Here is a 17,281-nt window from a genome sequence, read left to right on the forward strand (position 1 = left end):
AAAGAGTGTTGCTATTATACAATGAGAGTAAAAAAATGTTACTGGAAGTTTTCTGAGGTACTCTTACTACTGCCATTTCCAGTGATAAAAGTTAAAGGAAATCCACAACCACACAGTACAGGAAATATGGGCAAGGGGCCAGCTTTCTCAGGGATGAAGTTATAGGTAAACCTTGGGTGAGGGCAAAAGAAAGGGGAAACTGACGGAGGAAGCAAGTCAAAACACAAATAGAGCACAAAGATGAATTGCAAAAATACGAACTGTAGCATCTATCTGTATTTTCTTTCACATGTGTATTTGTATTTTCTATCACGTTTTCCTGTATTTTCCTCCATTACTCCACTGATTTATGTAGGGTATTTTAGTGGTGGTTAACTTTTAAATATTAGTGCATAGTTCATAGGATATTGAGACAAGACCATGGAACAGCTCCAGGAGAACTGGACATCTTCCAGAAAGCTTGGACTGCAATCTGGAAAAGACTTCAGCTCATTCCCTTTATATGGGGAAGAAAAGTTACTTTAGGTTAAGAATAAGCATTGTTTTTCTGGAACTTTAAGTATGAAGAGAAGCTTGTAGCTGATGTTGATCTGCCAAAGGCTGGGCTTACAGTGGACATCGGTGATTCATTCTGGCTGCACAGCAACAAGCCCCTTTCTATATTTGGGAAACTCTCCACTTAGAAGTCTTGATGTGGGGCAGAGAGCCTATTGTTACAGAGACTGAGAACACTAGGTACTTAGCAGCTTCCCTTGAAGACAGAACAATTTCATCAGACTTAGGTTCAGAGCTAGACTTTTGACCAAGGAGTTAGTGATGCAAGAAACCAAGAACAGAAGGTGTGTGTGTGTGTGTGTGTGAGAGAGAGAGAGAGAGAGAGAGAGAGAGGAGACAGACCAACTGCCCATGACAGTGACAACAATTAGTTCCTTGTGAAAACCAAAGCTAAGAGTTCGGAGCTTTTCCTTTGGATTCTTAGCCTGAAACTGGGCTCTCCAGCCCTCCCAGTGTGTCTGTAACCTATCTAATATCCTTTTAATAAACTCCTTTTCTGTTTAACTCTAGCTAGCGCTGATGGAAATCAAGAATCCTACCTAATACAGCATCTCTCAAGCTAGCTCCTGATATTTTGCCAATGTTGTGAATTCTTTTTTTTAAAATACTTTTCAGGGGGCGCCTGGGTGGCGCAGTCGATAAGCGCCTGCCTTCAGCTCAGGGCGTGATCTCAGCGTTCTGGGATAGAGCCCGACATCAGGCTCCTCTGCTGGGAGCCTGCTTCTTCCTCTCCCACTCCCCCTGCTTGGGTTCCCTCTCTCGCTGGCTGTCTGTCAAATAAATAAATAAAATCTCTAAATAAATAAATAAATAAATAAAATACTTTTCAAACAATCCCTTCATTAAAAATCTATTTTTAAAAGCCGGTCATGGACCTCAGGTAAAGTTATACTATTCCTAAAATTTAAAACACTGAAAATAATATGTGCTTTTATCAATCCTTTCAGGAGCTCCAGGTTGAGGATCACCAAGTTGAGATAAACTACACACTATGGAACAAAACCTCCGAATTCATTAAAAGGTCCAACAAAGGGAATACGGTCAATGGTACTGTAATAGTGTTGCATGGTGACAGATGGTAGCCACGCTTGTGGTGAGCACAGGGTAAAGTACAGACTTGTCAAATCACTGTGTTGTACACCTGAAACGAATGTAACATTGTGTGTCAACTACACTTCAATTTAAAAAGCTTCAACAATTCAAATGAAATAGGAAAAACTGTCTAAATCAATGTAAAATATAATTTTTAAAGCAATGAGGTTTTATCATTTCCAAGAACGTATAGTACGTAACTATATCTAAACCAACAAACTACTACTAGAAATGCTAGGAACTACCAGAAATTAGTAGAAATTTGCCAAGCTACATTTATGGAGTACATGATCATGCACTCGAGTTTTGCTGGAACAGATCTACATCATTCAGGATTCTTTCTGTTTCAAATAATAGAAACTCAATTCAACTGGCTTAACTTTTAAAAAGGGAATGTACTGGCACACAGAATTAAAAAATCCAGTTAGTCTGGCTTTAGGTATTGCTAGATGTAGGGGCCCAAAAAGCACCTGGACCCAATCTTCCCTTCTCCATTCTTGGCTATACTTTCCCCAGCACTGGTTCCATTCTCAGGCAAGCCTTCCCCTTACTGCTAGCAAGATGGCTGCCACAAGTTCTGGGCCCACATCTTATCCTTCAGCAATCCTGTCAAGAAAAGAATTGTTCCCAACAGTTTCTAAAGAACTACTAGGACTGGGGGTGCCTAAATGGCTCAGTCAGTTAAGCATCCGACTCTTGATCTCAGTTCAGGTCTTGATCTCAGCTCAGGTCTTGATCTCAGGGTTGTAAGTTCAACCCCAGCGTTGGGCTCCAATGCTGGGTGTGGAGCCTACTTTAAGAAACAAACCCGAGGGGCGTCTGGGTGGCGCAGTCATTAAGCATCTGCCTTCGGCTCAGGGCATGATCCCAGAGTTATGGGATTGAGCCCCACATCAGGCTCCTCCGCTGGGAGACTGCTTCTTCCTCTCCCACTCCCCCTGCTTGTGTTCCCTCTCTCACTGGCTGTCTCTCTGTCAAATAAATAAATAAAATCTTAAAAAAAAAACAAAACAAGCAAACAAACAAAAACGCTATTAGGACTGATTCAGATTTGCCTAGTATGACCCATGTGCCCTCCTTGGCTAAGAAACATGCAAGACACTGAATGTCTATATCAGAACTACATTCTCCTTGCCGGAGCCTGAGGACGACGTTGGCTCTATCCAACTTCAAACCTCAGAGAGGTGGAAAAGAAGCAGTTCCACAAAGAACACAGGCAGGCTCTTACCAAAATGAGGAATGGAAGCTGGCCAGGCAGAAATAACGGCCACTTCACCGGAGGACGTTGCATTCCCAGCACCATGGGGAGCATCAAGCATCAAGTCCCCTCTGACCCCACCCACCTGCTCAACTCTGACGTGCACGCTGCTGGTGTCACTGTTTTCTTTCTCATTGGGCAATCTGTTCTCTGCCAGTAAGTGTTCAAATTCTTCCTCGAATTAAAATGTGCTTCCTTGGATTTTAAAAAACATGAATCTGTCTATGCTCTGCTCTCTGCAGTACGGCATTTGCCCCTTCCTGCTTAAAAATGATGCTCTTTCAAGTATTTGAGGTCGGATATCATGCAAATCATGCTTCCCATCCAGTGTTCTGGTTTCCTCAGCCATTTGTCAAACACATTATCCACGACCTTCACTGTCCTGGATGCTTCCTTAAGACATTTTCTCACTCATCTTTGTTTTTTGTTTTTCTTTTACTTAGCATGTCATAAAAATATGCTTCTATAAAAGAACGTTGGGGGGAGTAAATAAAACAAGGAAACACGATTATACCATGTAATACAGCCTATCACTTTGTCAACTGTGACACATCTTTAAAAAAAAAAAAGATTTACTCATTTGAGAGAGAGAGAGACAGAGAGAGAGCACGCAAGTGGGGGTAGCGGCAGAGAGAGAGAGAGGGAGAGGAGATTCCCCACTGGGCAGGGGTCCCAACACAGGGTTTGATCCCACCACCCCTAGTTCACAACTCAAGCTGAAACCAAGAGTCAGACGCTTAAGTGACTGAGCCACCCAGGTGCCCCAATCATGGCCCTTCTTTCTATAAGCAGCCCAGTTTGATTAGAATACCAATACTTGGATAGAGAGGTAATTGGATGCAATAGGCGACCTTATATTTTGTCCTGAATAGAGTGACCGCAGACTGCACTGCCTAGGATAGTCCCAAATTATATGCCTTTTATGCTAGTGTAATTATTAATGGTGCCCCTTTTCACTTCACAAATCTCATTTGGTCATCCTAGTCTTGAACCACTTACCTGTGGTACAGGCATACTAAGCTGTGAACTACTTGAGAGACTATGTTTTATTTGACTTTGTAGTCTAAGAACTTAACTCAGTTCCAGGTACGCAGTGGATATTTAATACACACTTACTGAATAAGGGGATGAATAAATCCAATCACTGTTTTAAGCTTAAACACAAAACTCTGCATATGTAATTAGAAAGTACACCTATAACTGGCAGATGCATGCTTTCAAACAAGTGATGTGTTAAGTGCTTAAAATAGCTCTCTATGGGGCGCCTGGGCGGCTCAATCGGTTAAACGTCAGACTCTTGACTTATTTCAGGTCATGATCTCAGGGTCTCGATATCAAGCCCCCCGTCGGGATCTGTACTGGGCATGGAGCCTGCTTGAGATTCTCTCTCTCCCTCTCCCTCTTCTCCCCTCCCCCTCTCTTAATAAAAAATATATATATTAAAATAGCTCTCTATGTATTTTCTAAGATAGCCCTAATATTTCATAGACAATGCCACAAACAGTGAATAGCCAAATAAACAAAGTTTAACTGTAAAACTTCAACAGAGCATCCACATGGAAACACAGTTTTATAGATGGTAAATATTAAATAAATACTGGTAGAATGAAGACTGTCTTAAAAATATTTAATTATCAATGTAGAGATTATGATGATAAAGCAGATACTGAATAAATAAACTCTACAGATTTGGTCTTAGGTATTAATGAGCTTAGCTTAGCGCAGACAGTGCAAGTATATAATCAGCAAACTGTTGGTTAGTAAAATGCTTAGAGAGAGTACAAGCTAAAATCACAGACCTGCCCCTCAAAAGGATGACGGAGATGACTTAGCTCAATCCACTCCTTGTTTGCAAAGGAGAAAACTTGGATCAGGATAGACTTTGTTCAAGGCTGCAGGGTTAGTTACTAGCAGAAAGAGCTACCAACACGGGTCTTAAAGCAGAAAGTGCAGTGACTTTTGTTTAACAGGATTTTCTGTGTTAATGGAGTTCATCAGAAAAACACGTTAGCAATCTTTGTTATTTTGCTTTTATAGAAGAAAGGCCGATCTGCTGATTTGGTATCTCAGTTGACTTTATTTTCCTAAACAGCTATAGGAGGGCTCTGAATATGAAGGGATCCCATTCCAACCATGAGTTTCCCTGTAGTCGTTTAGAGGGAGCTCTATGTAGGGTGGCCAGATGATTTCTCACCCAACCTGAAACATTTTTGAGAAAGAGGGTTCTATTAGTAATTATGCTGGAACAACAGGACAAAACCAGGATTGTCCCGGGCAAACCAGGATTTACTGTCACCCTAGACAACTGTGTACTTGTTCTGTAGATTAATTGTTTTCTATTAGGAAACTGTGGACGAGCATCCTGATAAGGAAGGTGAGGGCAGGGGCTTGGTTGTATTTGCTGTATTCAGGATGTACCTTAAATAATAAGTGAGCTACAGGATTTGGGTTTGGGCCAAACAAACTGCACGTTTAGAATTAACACATCCAAAGATTATACATCTGCTATATGATTCGGGGGCATCAGGGTTAGTAACTGCAACATGAATGAGGTCTCAAAATAGGCTGGGAAAAATACAAGTTGTTTTGAGACACCTCAAAACCTCTCCAATCCCATTACTAATCATGAAAGCAATGCAAATGTTTTTGTTTTCTTCTTGACTGGGGTCACATTCCATTGTAGGATGATGTAAGAGTTTTAATCAAGCATAGAATAGTAATGAGCAATTTGGGAGATCCAGTTCTAAAACCTTCCCTTTGGTCACACATAACTGGCACTCAGAATCTAAGGGCATAGAACCATTTGATTTGCAAAGTTAATTGTACACCTGTTTACTTTTGGCATATTTTCTAAGAGGTTAAACTGGAAAAGCAAAGAGTAGGTTATGGTCCACTTGTCCAAGAAAAAGTCTAGAGGCCAAGAGTCTTCTAGTATTTTTCCTATTACATTGCAATATGGAAGCTTGGCCACCACAGCTGTCCCCTGCAAACAGCTGGTGCCTCTTGACCTTTGCTTGTAGCCAGTATTGTTCAGCTGGGCAACACATCAGAATTACTTGGAAGGTCTTCTAGAAATCCTGATGCACAGGCCATACCTCAAATCAATTAAATTATCAATCTCTGGTGGTGGAACCCAGGCATCAGTATATTTAACACTTGAAAAGATAATTCCAACGTGTAGGCGACGTTGAGAACCACTAATATAGACTCGGCTCTATCCCTGGCTCTAGAATCATCTATGGGCTGACAAGAAGAGTTCTAGTCCAATGCTCCAAGGAGTCAAAATCAAGTTACAAAGCTAGAATGACTTACTAGTTCAAGTAACTGAACTTCCAGAGTTGAGGACCAAAGTAAGAAGAGGAAGAATTAGTTTTGGACTTAGGGTTTGTTTTGTTTTAAGTAGGCGCCATACTCAGTGTGGAGCCCCACACGGGGGCTTGAACTCACAACTCCAAGATCAAGACCTGAGCTGAGATCAACAGTCTGCTGCTTAAGTGACCGAGCCACCCAGGCAGCCCAGGTAGGGTTTATTTTTATACCAGGATCGGTACTTACATTAGCTGTATGACGTTGGGCATTTTCTTCTCACTAAGCCTCATCTTGCTCATCTGCAGGATGGACCAACAACACGGGTTGCTCAGCGGCTACTCCTGCTTGCTTTGTTAATGAAACCAAACCTTCTCTCCCACATACCCTAGCTTTGGAAGCTCCTATTTTTAGAAATATCTAAAGTCCTATCTTGATAACCTTATATTTTAGAGCGTGGCCTCTGCCTTGTTCATGTGGATGCTTTCTCAATGATGACAATCTTTCCTTGACACCTGCCCAGCGTTGGTGTTCTGCTACCTGATGATAGACTGTCCTGGTCTGATTTGTCTCTGTACATACACTGTATGCTGCCCCTTCTACATTTCTTGCTTCTCAGCCTCTGCCACCGGACTGCTGGCACATTCCAGAACTTCTTCCTGCACATCAGTGACAGCTGTCACCTCTATGTACAGGTACTGGGCACCAAGTTCCATAGACCTGACTAGACTTCCTCTTAGTACCTCTAATTGGACTATTACCCCAAATTCCGTCTCAAGCCTAGGGAATGTACTGGGTTTGTTCATTAAACCAATACTTGTGGGGCATTTACCAAATTCAAGCACTCTGACTCTGCACTCACAGGCTTTTTAAAGAATAGTGGGGGAAGAGTGAAAACAAAAGGTATTAGAAAAGGGACAATTTCAGGCCTTGACCATCTCTATATCCTCTTTTCTCATCAGAGCCTAACACTTATATATTTATTTTTTATCACAAAACAGGGTCACTGTTAAAATTTTTTTATTTGGGGGAAGGGGATGGCAAGGAAAATGGTTATTGGCTCTTTAAGTTATGTTGGATCCTCATGTTTTGTTCTACATATTGGATTTGGATTATTGTTTTCCTAATTTTTCAAAGTTCATTTCCTACGCCTTGGCACAGTGCACGCACACACTCAGTTCTGGTTTGGGAGCACGTCTGTGAATCTAAAGCGAACTCCACACTTAGAAACAATGGAGTATGCTGTATGGATAAGGTAGCCTCTGACTCTCTAAAAAGGAATCTGGCTTCATCTGTCATTTTCTAAGAAGACCTTGCACGTATGTAAGCAAACAAGTCTCAAAGAGAGAAGAAATTTGGTGGCCTTTCTAGCAACCCACATTATGGAGCCATCGGTGAGGATGTTCTCTAAAACTGCCCTGGTGACTGCTCACCAGTCCCGATTCCCCTCTGTGCCTTCCTAACGATCTGTATGTTTTCTGTGGCTGCCAGCAACTTCCTGTTACCTCCAAGAGGAATGAAAATGACTGATTCTACCGGAGGCAAGTGAGAAGTTACATACGGCCCATCGGAGTGGTGATAAGATGGTGGTGATGATGGTAGTGGTGATGATGATGGTGATGATGAAGAGGGCTGTTGCTGTTTTAGCACTTTATAGAATCCAGAAGTAATTTGCTGCCTCCTGACCAGTCTATTTATGAGCAGTTAACCTTGAAGTTGTCTGATCTGCTTTGTGGCGATCAGGGCTACTTTAGAAAAATTAGAAGGGAGAAAAAGGTTCGGTTTAGTAAATCTGTCTCCACTATTACGTATCCAGTCTCCTTGTGCTGGTTTCCTAGGGTGCCCTCTGCTGGGCTCCAACCAGGTCTGCTGATTCTGGGCAATAGCCCATGAAACCCATGCCTCAATTCTCATTAAAAATTTACCATTTTTTGCCGTATGTCAACAGAATCCCAGTACTTGTTTTCCAAGCTGACAATTAATCCAAGTAAATTAACCTCCATCAATGAGTAAATGCATATTATTGTATAAATGGGGGGGAAATGCCCCACCCAGATCACTTAAGTGTACATTTTCACAGTGACTTTACAGACGTAACTGTCCTACTTAGTGTCTAATTCATTGGTGACAAATGGTGGGAATGGAGGCCAGACACACAGGGAAGGCTATGTTCTGAGAAATCAAAGGGGAAAATATTTTCCAACAGTCAGAACCTTATGGCTTCCCTCAAATTAAACTGTGTGGGCAGCTGTCTCCTCTAGCTATCTATATGATCAACCCCACAGAGGTAATTTTCATTCTGCCAGCAGGAAAAGAATGAACAACATTGTTTACTTTTCAGTTTTTATGAAGAATGCCTTGTGCTCTCTGGAGGGTATTATCTAAATCCTGATAACAAGTACGTGGCATTGTTTAGTGAATTAGTCTCTTCATAAAGATGTGTATAGGGTATATATTCATTGGCATGACCTCTATTGCCCTATGCACTTTCTTGTCTACTGAAATCAGTTGGGCAATCCCCTGTCTGTAAGCGCATTTCCCAAGAACTGGTTCGAGCCAGTCTTTGTAAGAGGAACCTATTATGAAACCAGCTCCAGAGGATATTTACTTTGTTCAAGTTCTACTGATACACTTACTTGAAATTGAAAATGCTTTCTTTTGGCTCCCACCTACCCCCTTGAAATCCTGAGACCCTTAGGGCTCAGTAAGAATTAGACAGAGAAGGGAGATGACAGCTGGGACAGACCTGCATTTTTCTGTAAGCTTTCTCATTGTTTAAGCTGGTGTTGAATGTATGTGTTTCAAGACCAGCTAAATTAATAAAATACTATCAAGGTAAACATGTACCCCAAATTGGGAACTTGGGGACTACAGCACAAATTTTTTGAAGGCTCACCTTTGTTTTTAAAATGTAATGTGACATATCCATGTTCAAGACAAAAATAGTATTTTAGGTTGCTTTCCAGTCAAGTTATTAAATCTTCAGTTAAATAAATGTTTCAGTAAGAAACATTACCTTTATCTTATGGCTCCTGATCTAAAATGTTGTTATCTCCAGGGATGTATGTATACAAATTTGAAAAACACAAGCTCACAGGAACAGGGAGGGAGAGGATCTAGTCTAAGAAGAATGTATATTAATGATCAGCCCGTAAGAGAGATTTGTCGTGGATGACTTTCACGGGGAACAGTGGCATCTGATGATTAGACCTAGCTCGTAGCTGTAATGAGATAGGGATGTTGAGAAGAAAATAAACTCAAAATACAGAGTCATCAAGATGGATGTGGAAGAGGCAGAAATGTGATTGAGCTAATGCAGATTTGCTGGGTTCCTTAAAGACCTACTGTTATCGCAGATGCACTTAGTAAACAGGATGGCAAATAAAGAAGAAAATTCTGCATATTAATTTTTGCATGATAGTATCTTCTCCTTCCTTTTTGAAATTTTAAAGTGAATAACCTTTAAATGTTCAAAGTGGTATATATTCTTATCACTAGTGGTTTACATTTATTATTCACAGTATATTTACCCCAGAAGTTAATGTGTCTACGTATTATTTGAAATACACAGCATGTTTTCTAAGAGAAAGCATCTTATTAGCAGTGAATTTTTCCTGACCACTTCCAAAGTATATTTGACACACAAGATATCTGGAATGGGTAAGGGATAAGGAGTGAGCCTGACTATCTGCATTTTTTTTTGGTTAACACGCTTGATGCGAATGATCTAAACAACACTGTGAGAAATTCTATTGTAAGAAGCTGCAGACCCTTTTGATTAGAGCAAGAGACTGAGGACACAGGCTGAAAGCTCAGGACCAGGTTGCAAGGGGGTATATATGAAAGTTAAGCCAGCTGTCTAGCCCAAAATTCTCCCTCTCTACCAACTGGTAGCTCATCACACAGCCAACAAGAGTAGTTACCTTGGCAATTACGCCCAAACTGATGGAACCATGGAAGGACACCTGACCTAAGCTAGGCCAACAAGATACTTTAACTTGGGAGTTTGCAAGTAGGGACAGAGGGGATTATTTGAAATGAAGAGATTTCCAGGGGCTCCGGAGAACCAGTCATGTCAAGAGAACGTGCGAAACAGAGGGCCCGCATGCACAGAAAAAGAATGAAGAACACATGGAGAAGAGATGAGGAACTATGTGCTGGGGGTAGGGAGGGAGAGCCAGGAAAAGTAAAAGAGGGAGGGAGAAGGAGCAAAACAAGAAAACCAGAGGAGAGAATTTTCCCTGGAGCTTGTCAATATGCTACTGTAGATGCTGGTCCTTCCTATGATCTCAACTGTTTTGTTATCAGGTATTTTTTGTGTCCTTCCAATAAATTCCTGTTTTCCACTTAAGCTAATTCGAATGTGTTTCTAAGTGAGAAGACAACCAAGATTTGGGGAAAAGACAAGACATACTGAGATGTATCTTATTCTCTCTGCCTCCTGACCCATTCCCCCCTTCCTCCTTCTCCAACTCCTTGATCCTTCAGATGCTTTTCCTTTCCTATTTTTAACATACTTTGTCTTCCCTTCTAAAGAGGAAAAGGAATGTTTCCTTTTCCCACCTCTGTTCCTGTCCAGGTCTTGATATCTGCCCTAAATAGAGATGGCCGGGCAGGACGCCGAGGCACAGAGCAAAGGGCATTCCTTGGGCACAGACAGAAAAGTAACTACTGATACTAAATACAATATGTGGAGTATATTTCCTTAAAATGGCCCATTTGTGAAGCACACTAAATTCCAAGCAGCAGCTTCAAGCTGGCTGGACAGTATTCACATGTAACATAAAAATGCTTATTACTCTTTGAAATTTAACCTTATGTAATGTTTGACTTGATGAAACATTTCCGTGGTTCGATCAGCTTCAGTTGTCCTATAACTTGACCTTGAAAAATTAGATGCTCTTCACTAGCTGAGAAAGCACTGCAGATGAGGAATAAAGGTCTAGATTTGTTATGAACTTACAACAGACCATACATAAGGGTTACAACTTTCTATCATCGAACTCCTCACTACGCTATGAGGGCTGAGTGAAAAATGCTCCAACTTAGCTTGGGGTTATTTTTATGAAGCCATGGGCTGAGTCGCTGTAAGCTCACCTGACCAAGGCAGACAACGTATTTGCCTTGAAAGGAAGTTGGCCGGTTTCCCCTCCCTGCCACTGTAGAACAGGAGAGATGTAGCCTACTAGGAACTGACATAGAAAACAACTTCCATCTACCTGGGCTCTGCTGCTCGCCGGCTAGCTAGAGGAATCGAGCAGTCACCCTTTCCCCAGGTCTAAATGTTCTCCCATTTACAAAATGTGAAATCCTTTCTTCAATCAAAGCCGTAAAAAGGAGAAGACTTTTAAGTAGACTTGTGGCCTAAGTGCTTGAAAAACAAAAACCGCCAAAAAATGTAATAAATCTCCTTTAGAATCCACAGCCCACTTCACAGGAAAGTAAGAGAAATTTCCAGGATTCAGAAGGAACTTATGAGTCCATCCACTGTTTTCTACAGCCCCTGCGTGCCCGTGTCAAGCCTCCACCATCGTTCACTGCGGGTCAGTGTAAAAGGGCTTGTCTCCCCAGCAGCTTGCCCCTCCAACCCACTCTCTCAGATGCAGCGAGAGAGGGCAAAGATTTTAAAATACACCATCAATTAACTTTCCCGTTTAAATCCCTTCTCTGATCAGCCATTGCTATTAGGATAAAGTCCAAAATCTTATCATTCACCCTGCCTACCTCTCATAGCCTGTTTCCAGCTATAAACGGTTTTATCTGGGTCTCTGAACAAAGCAATTTCTCTGCTGGACACATACCTTACTCTGCTCCCCACCTGCCCAGCCCCAGCTTTCTCTTAGCTAATTCCAACTCATCCTTCAGAGCTCTCTGCTCAATGGCACTTCACTGAAAGATGTTCCCTGATGCCCCCAAACCGAGACAGTCTCCCTTGACTGCACTCTATCAGTTTTCGTACTTCTGCCTAGCATTTGTCACAATTCCAACGACACAAGGATTCCGTAGTTTCATACAGGTCTCTCCTGCTACAATTTAAGCTCCGTGAAGGGAGGGACTGTTATCTATCTAGTTCTCTATGATACGAACAACATTCTATAAATATCCTGTATTATAGACAATATAACATAATAAAATCCCCGTACCAAGCATAGTACCTTCCATAGGTGATTGAAAATATATTGAGTAATGATCTATGCGTACATGAGGCGAGAATGGATATTAATTTCTCTCCACCCCACCCCTTACATTCTGTCCACTACTTTATTACAAGGTAAGAATGTCCTTAGAGTAAACATTTTAAGAGTAACATTAGCCTGTTAAAAGATTTCTTTTTAAGAACCTTTCTTATGATAACATATGTAAAGAAGTTTTACACCATACTCCCTGGCAAACTTTTATCACTCTTCCGCAATTTGAAGTAAATATCCACGGCACTATCCTTCCCATACTTCTAATTGTTGCAAGGACCTACTATTTTAAACTCTTTTTGTAAAACATTATGACTGAGTATCAGTTGAAATATATGAGTAAATTTAATTATTTAGGTTTTTCTCTGGCCAGTAATTGTGGTCGATAAAATTGACTTTCCCTTATACCTGAAGTGTTTAGTTATAATTGAAATAATTTTTGCATTATTAGCAAATCACATGTGTGTGAACAGCTCCCCAATCTAACACAGCCTGATTTACTACGGATTTTCCTTGCCTATAATCCTCTTATTTTATCAATTCAGATATAAGATTTGAGATCTTTAAAATTGGGGACAATTAAAGAAACAACTGTATACTAACAGAAGAAATTTCTGAATGTGTGTAAAGTTAGCTTAGGACAAAATAAGCTATTCTCATGTTTAGCAATTCTAATTAATGCAAAATATATTATTCAACATATAAATAACCCATTGTTTCAATATAAGTTTTATCTTTTCTTTATGAAAGTCGAATCAAGTAACCGGTGTTGTGTCAAGTATGTATGCTATGCCATGTTCCTGAGTGTTCAAAAGTTCAGTATTCATGGGGATTATTTGTTCATTGATAAATTATTTGCCCACAAATCAGCATTGGCAACTAGATGAATACAGAATTTTTTTAATGCAAATATGATCATCTTAGGTGTATAAAACAGTCAACAAGGGCCAGGTCCTGGCTAAAAGCTTTGTTATCAATTATCTCATCTTATTCTCAAACTAACCATGTGCAATGCAACGGGTCATTTCATTGTATTATCCTCATTTCCGAAAGCTTAGAGAGATCAAGTAGCTTTCCCAAAACCACACATTCAGTATGTTAGCGTCACAAAACAAACTCAAGTTCATCTGACTCCACAGCCCCACTTTTAGTCACTCTGTTCTAGAGCTCAGTTTAAAATCCCTGAATGGCCTCGTCTTCGGGTACACAGGATTTATAACCACGATACTTTCAGTATTGAGTTTTACATTGTTAGGATGACATTGCTTGTGCCGGGACTGGGAGGACCCAGGTGTCCTGATTCCCATCCCAATGTTCTTCCCAGTATCCATGCTATGCTACTTCCAATTACACGGCTGATTCACATACCTTTTACTTGTGACGCAAACTAAAGCCGTATTACTGGGCTCTATGTTTAAAGAAGGAAGTACATACCAGAAATTTCAAAACGTAATTTGAGTTAAAGCTCAAGGTCTTTCTCTTGCATATTTAATTGTCGTTAACATGGTTAACATGAGGCTGATTTTCTAAAGTGCTTCCTTCTAAAACCCTGACCATCATCTTAAAAAGGACATTTTCTGGGACTAAAACCTCCTCCTCAGAATCTTAGACCAACTAAGATATCAAGCACTCTATTCATTTTTTGCCCTCCAACTCTAGCCTGGGAGAGAACTGTGAGCGAGAATCACATAGAAATTCTACCCTAGTCATTATGCCAAACTTCTCTTTTTTTTTTTCACACAGTAAAAGTAAAAAGTAATCATTATGTAGCATTATGAGGGTGTTTCTATTTCAGAATTTATTTTTCAATCTGAAGAGTTAACTTTTTTCCTACCATTAAAACAAAATAAAGATAAATATCTCCCCACCTGGCACTTCCAAAGATCCACAGATAAGGTGTTTCTTAATTTACATATCATGGGGCACCTGGGTGGCACAGCTGGCTAAGCATCCGACTCTTCGTTTCAGCTCAAGTCGCGATCTCAGGTTGTGAGATTGAGCCCCAGATCGGGCTCCAGGCCCTGCACTCAGCGCAGTCTGCTTAGGACCCTCTCTCTCTCCCCCTCTCCCTGTCTCTGCCCCGCCTCAAATAAATAAATATATAAATCTTTTTAAAAAACAGATTTACATATCATGAATAAGTGATGTTACTTTAGCAATATCATTGGGCAAATACCATACAACCCACAAATTTTTAAAAAATCACTGTAGGTACTGTCTCTTGTTAGGAACTCTAGTTATACCCCCCAAAACCCTTTACCAACCAACCAACCAAGCTTGGTGATGGAATAAGCATAATATCTGAAGTACTTTCACGAGACTCTGATAACTTATGGAAGTATGACGAATTTTTTTCTTAGGCTCTTTTGTTTCATGAAGAACAATCCCAAACTTTCCACTGTTCCACAGAGACCTCACTTCCAATTCCTTAAGAATCTCCTGTGGTCCTTCTCTGAATCTCTGCAGATTCGCTAGGGGCTGTTTTATGGATTATTGGAACAGTCTGCTCAGTGCTGAGAATTTTAAGATCTATTATCTTTCATTTACTCACTCAACAACTACAGGTCAGGACTATGATCGGCAAGGGGGATAGGTAAAAAGCAGTGTCCAGCTCTAGCAGAGACTAGATGATTGCTCACTATTTTCCCAGCCTCTCTACTTAGGTGTGGCGTGTGTCTGAACCCAATGGCTTACGGGCATTAAGTCGTGTGTGACGGTAGCAGGCCAGGCCCACAATACTTCCTTCCCCTTTTTCAAAGTAAACATGTATTGAAACTGGCTGAGCCACCGGATAGAACTTGGGACCCCAACTCGTGCTCAGGGTAGAGCCACCTGACAAGTAGAAACATCTCTTTTGGACTTCTTTGGGGCCAGAAATAAACCCCCACTGCATTTAGCTACTTAGGTGTAGCCCTAATGAATACCTTGCAGTAAAAATCAAATAGAAACTATATTTAATATTTTTTTTGTGGGGGTGGGTGGTGTGAGTGGAAGCAAATCCAGAAAAGGGGCTCAGGGGAGGTAGGAGGAGGGGACTGGAAGGCCTCAGAGTCCTAAGGGTTCACAGATGTCTCTGAGGAACTCCGATGTCCCCCTAGAACAGCGTGACCCTGGCCTCCATCCAGCTGCCACCCAGTCTGTTCTTGTCCCTTCCGGCTGCCCTGGCTCCCCCTATCCCCCCAGACTGCACTCTGCAACTCCAAAATGCTCGCCTCTTCCACAGCCACGGAAACGCCTCCCGCCCTGGAGCCGCTGGGCCCGGCAAGAGGCATAGTGTGGCCACCCGGTCATGTTTGCAGGAGCCAGAAAGGGACTGAACTCCCTGTGCTGCCCTGGAGCCTCCCAAGTGTCTGTCCTGTTCCCCTTTGACCTACCCTTCCCTCACCCACGGCACCCCCTAAAGCCTTGGGGGAGGTGGCCAAGGAGAGTGGCCCCTCACTATTTCCAAGGAAGATAAGGGACAGAGACATCCTGTCAAGGAGGGGATTGCTGGAGAAAAGGCTCTGGAAGACACTGGAATTTATATTCCAGATATGTCGAATTTCAAAAGGGTTACAAACACACACCCCCAGTCCTCTCTTCACATTCCTCTCCCTCAGTATTACCTTCTACCTTCCTTTCCCCAACTCCAGCCCCAGAGTCCAGTCTTTTGGGGTAGTTATTGCCACCACTCATTTGGAACTTAGAATGGGCCGCTTCTCAGTGCTTTGATAATGGTAAAACACGCTATCGCCCAAGCTCAGACACAGCTTGGCAGTCAGCCAGAGGAGGCGACATAAGAACTGAATTCTGAAGGCTAAGTGCCAGGCACACTAAGCAGGGAAAGGCAGAATTCCATGATCAGAAAAGTGGGGACAAACTACGGAGCGTCATCAGTGTATAGGGGCCCCAGGAGAAGCCTGAATGAAACCAACAGAGAAGGGGGCGCCTGGGTGGCTCAGTCGGTTAAGCGTCTGCCTTCAGCTCAGGTCATGATCCCAGGGTCCTGGGATAGAGCCCCACATCGGGCTCCTTGCTCAGCAGGGAGCCTGCTTCTCCCTTTGCCTGCTGCTCCTCGATTGTGCTCTGACAAATAAATAAATAAAATCTTAAAAAAAAAAAAGAATTACATGTACAAAAGCCAACAAGCAGGAAAGAGTAATTTCAAAGGATTAGAAGAAGTTTGGGAAGGGCTCACTTTAAAGAGAATGTTGAAGCCATAAGCTTTGACAGGTAGAGCGGAGTGAATTAACGAGGAGGAATAGACATCCGACAAGCAAACAGGTGGGCAGAAGGCATTCTGGGCTGGAAAACAGAATGGGCGAAGCACAGAGTTATTAAAGAGTATAGTGATCTCTGGAACTTAAACACAAATTAGCAGAAAAATAAGATAGGTGGGAAGATGAGAAAGAAGTAGAAGGTAAGACCCTTGAGTATGAAGATAATATAGCACTAAGGAGTCTTAAGCAGGGAAGTAATGGAACATATTTTCTTTTTTTAAGATTTTTTTTAAATTTATTTAGTTGACAAGAGATAGAGACAGCCAGTGAGAGAGGGAACACAAGCAGGGGGGTGGGAGAGGAAGAAGCAGGCTCCTAGCAGAGGAGCCTGATGTGGGGCTCGATCCCATAACACCGGGATCACTCCCTGAGCCAAAGGCAGACACTTAACGACTGCACCACCCAGGCGCCCCTGGAACATATTTTCACTTTACAAATATTCCTCTGGCCAGAAATCATGTGGAAAACAGATTAGGTTTTATGTAGTTCTTTTAATTTTTACTTTTTTATTTAAATTCAATTAATTAACATACAATGTGTTAGCTTCAGAGGCAGAGGTCTGTGATTCATCAGTCTTATATAACCCAGTGCTCATTATATCACGTGCCCTCCTTATTGTCCAT

At 41.7% G+C, this 17,281-nt stretch overlaps 1 long non-coding RNA gene across 1 annotated transcript in view; it reads right to left on the reverse strand.

Annotated features, from left to right (window-relative positions):
* Positions 1-3,189, reverse strand: part of LOC121100692 — an 88,778-nt gene extending 85,589 nt beyond the window's left edge. The window contains exon 1 of the long non-coding RNA XR_005832426.1: positions 2,876-3,189. This is a non-coding gene — a long non-coding RNA (uncharacterized LOC121100692). The remainder of the gene's footprint in view (positions 1-2,875) is intronic.
* Positions 3,190-17,281: the final 14,092 nt, after the last annotated feature.

The sequence above is a fragment of the Ursus maritimus genome, unplaced genomic scaffold, assembly GCF_017311325.1.
Source record: "Ursus maritimus isolate PB19 unplaced genomic scaffold, ASM1731132v1 scaffold_5, whole genome shotgun sequence".
Taxonomy (NCBI): domain Eukaryota; kingdom Metazoa; phylum Chordata; class Mammalia; order Carnivora; family Ursidae; genus Ursus; species Ursus maritimus.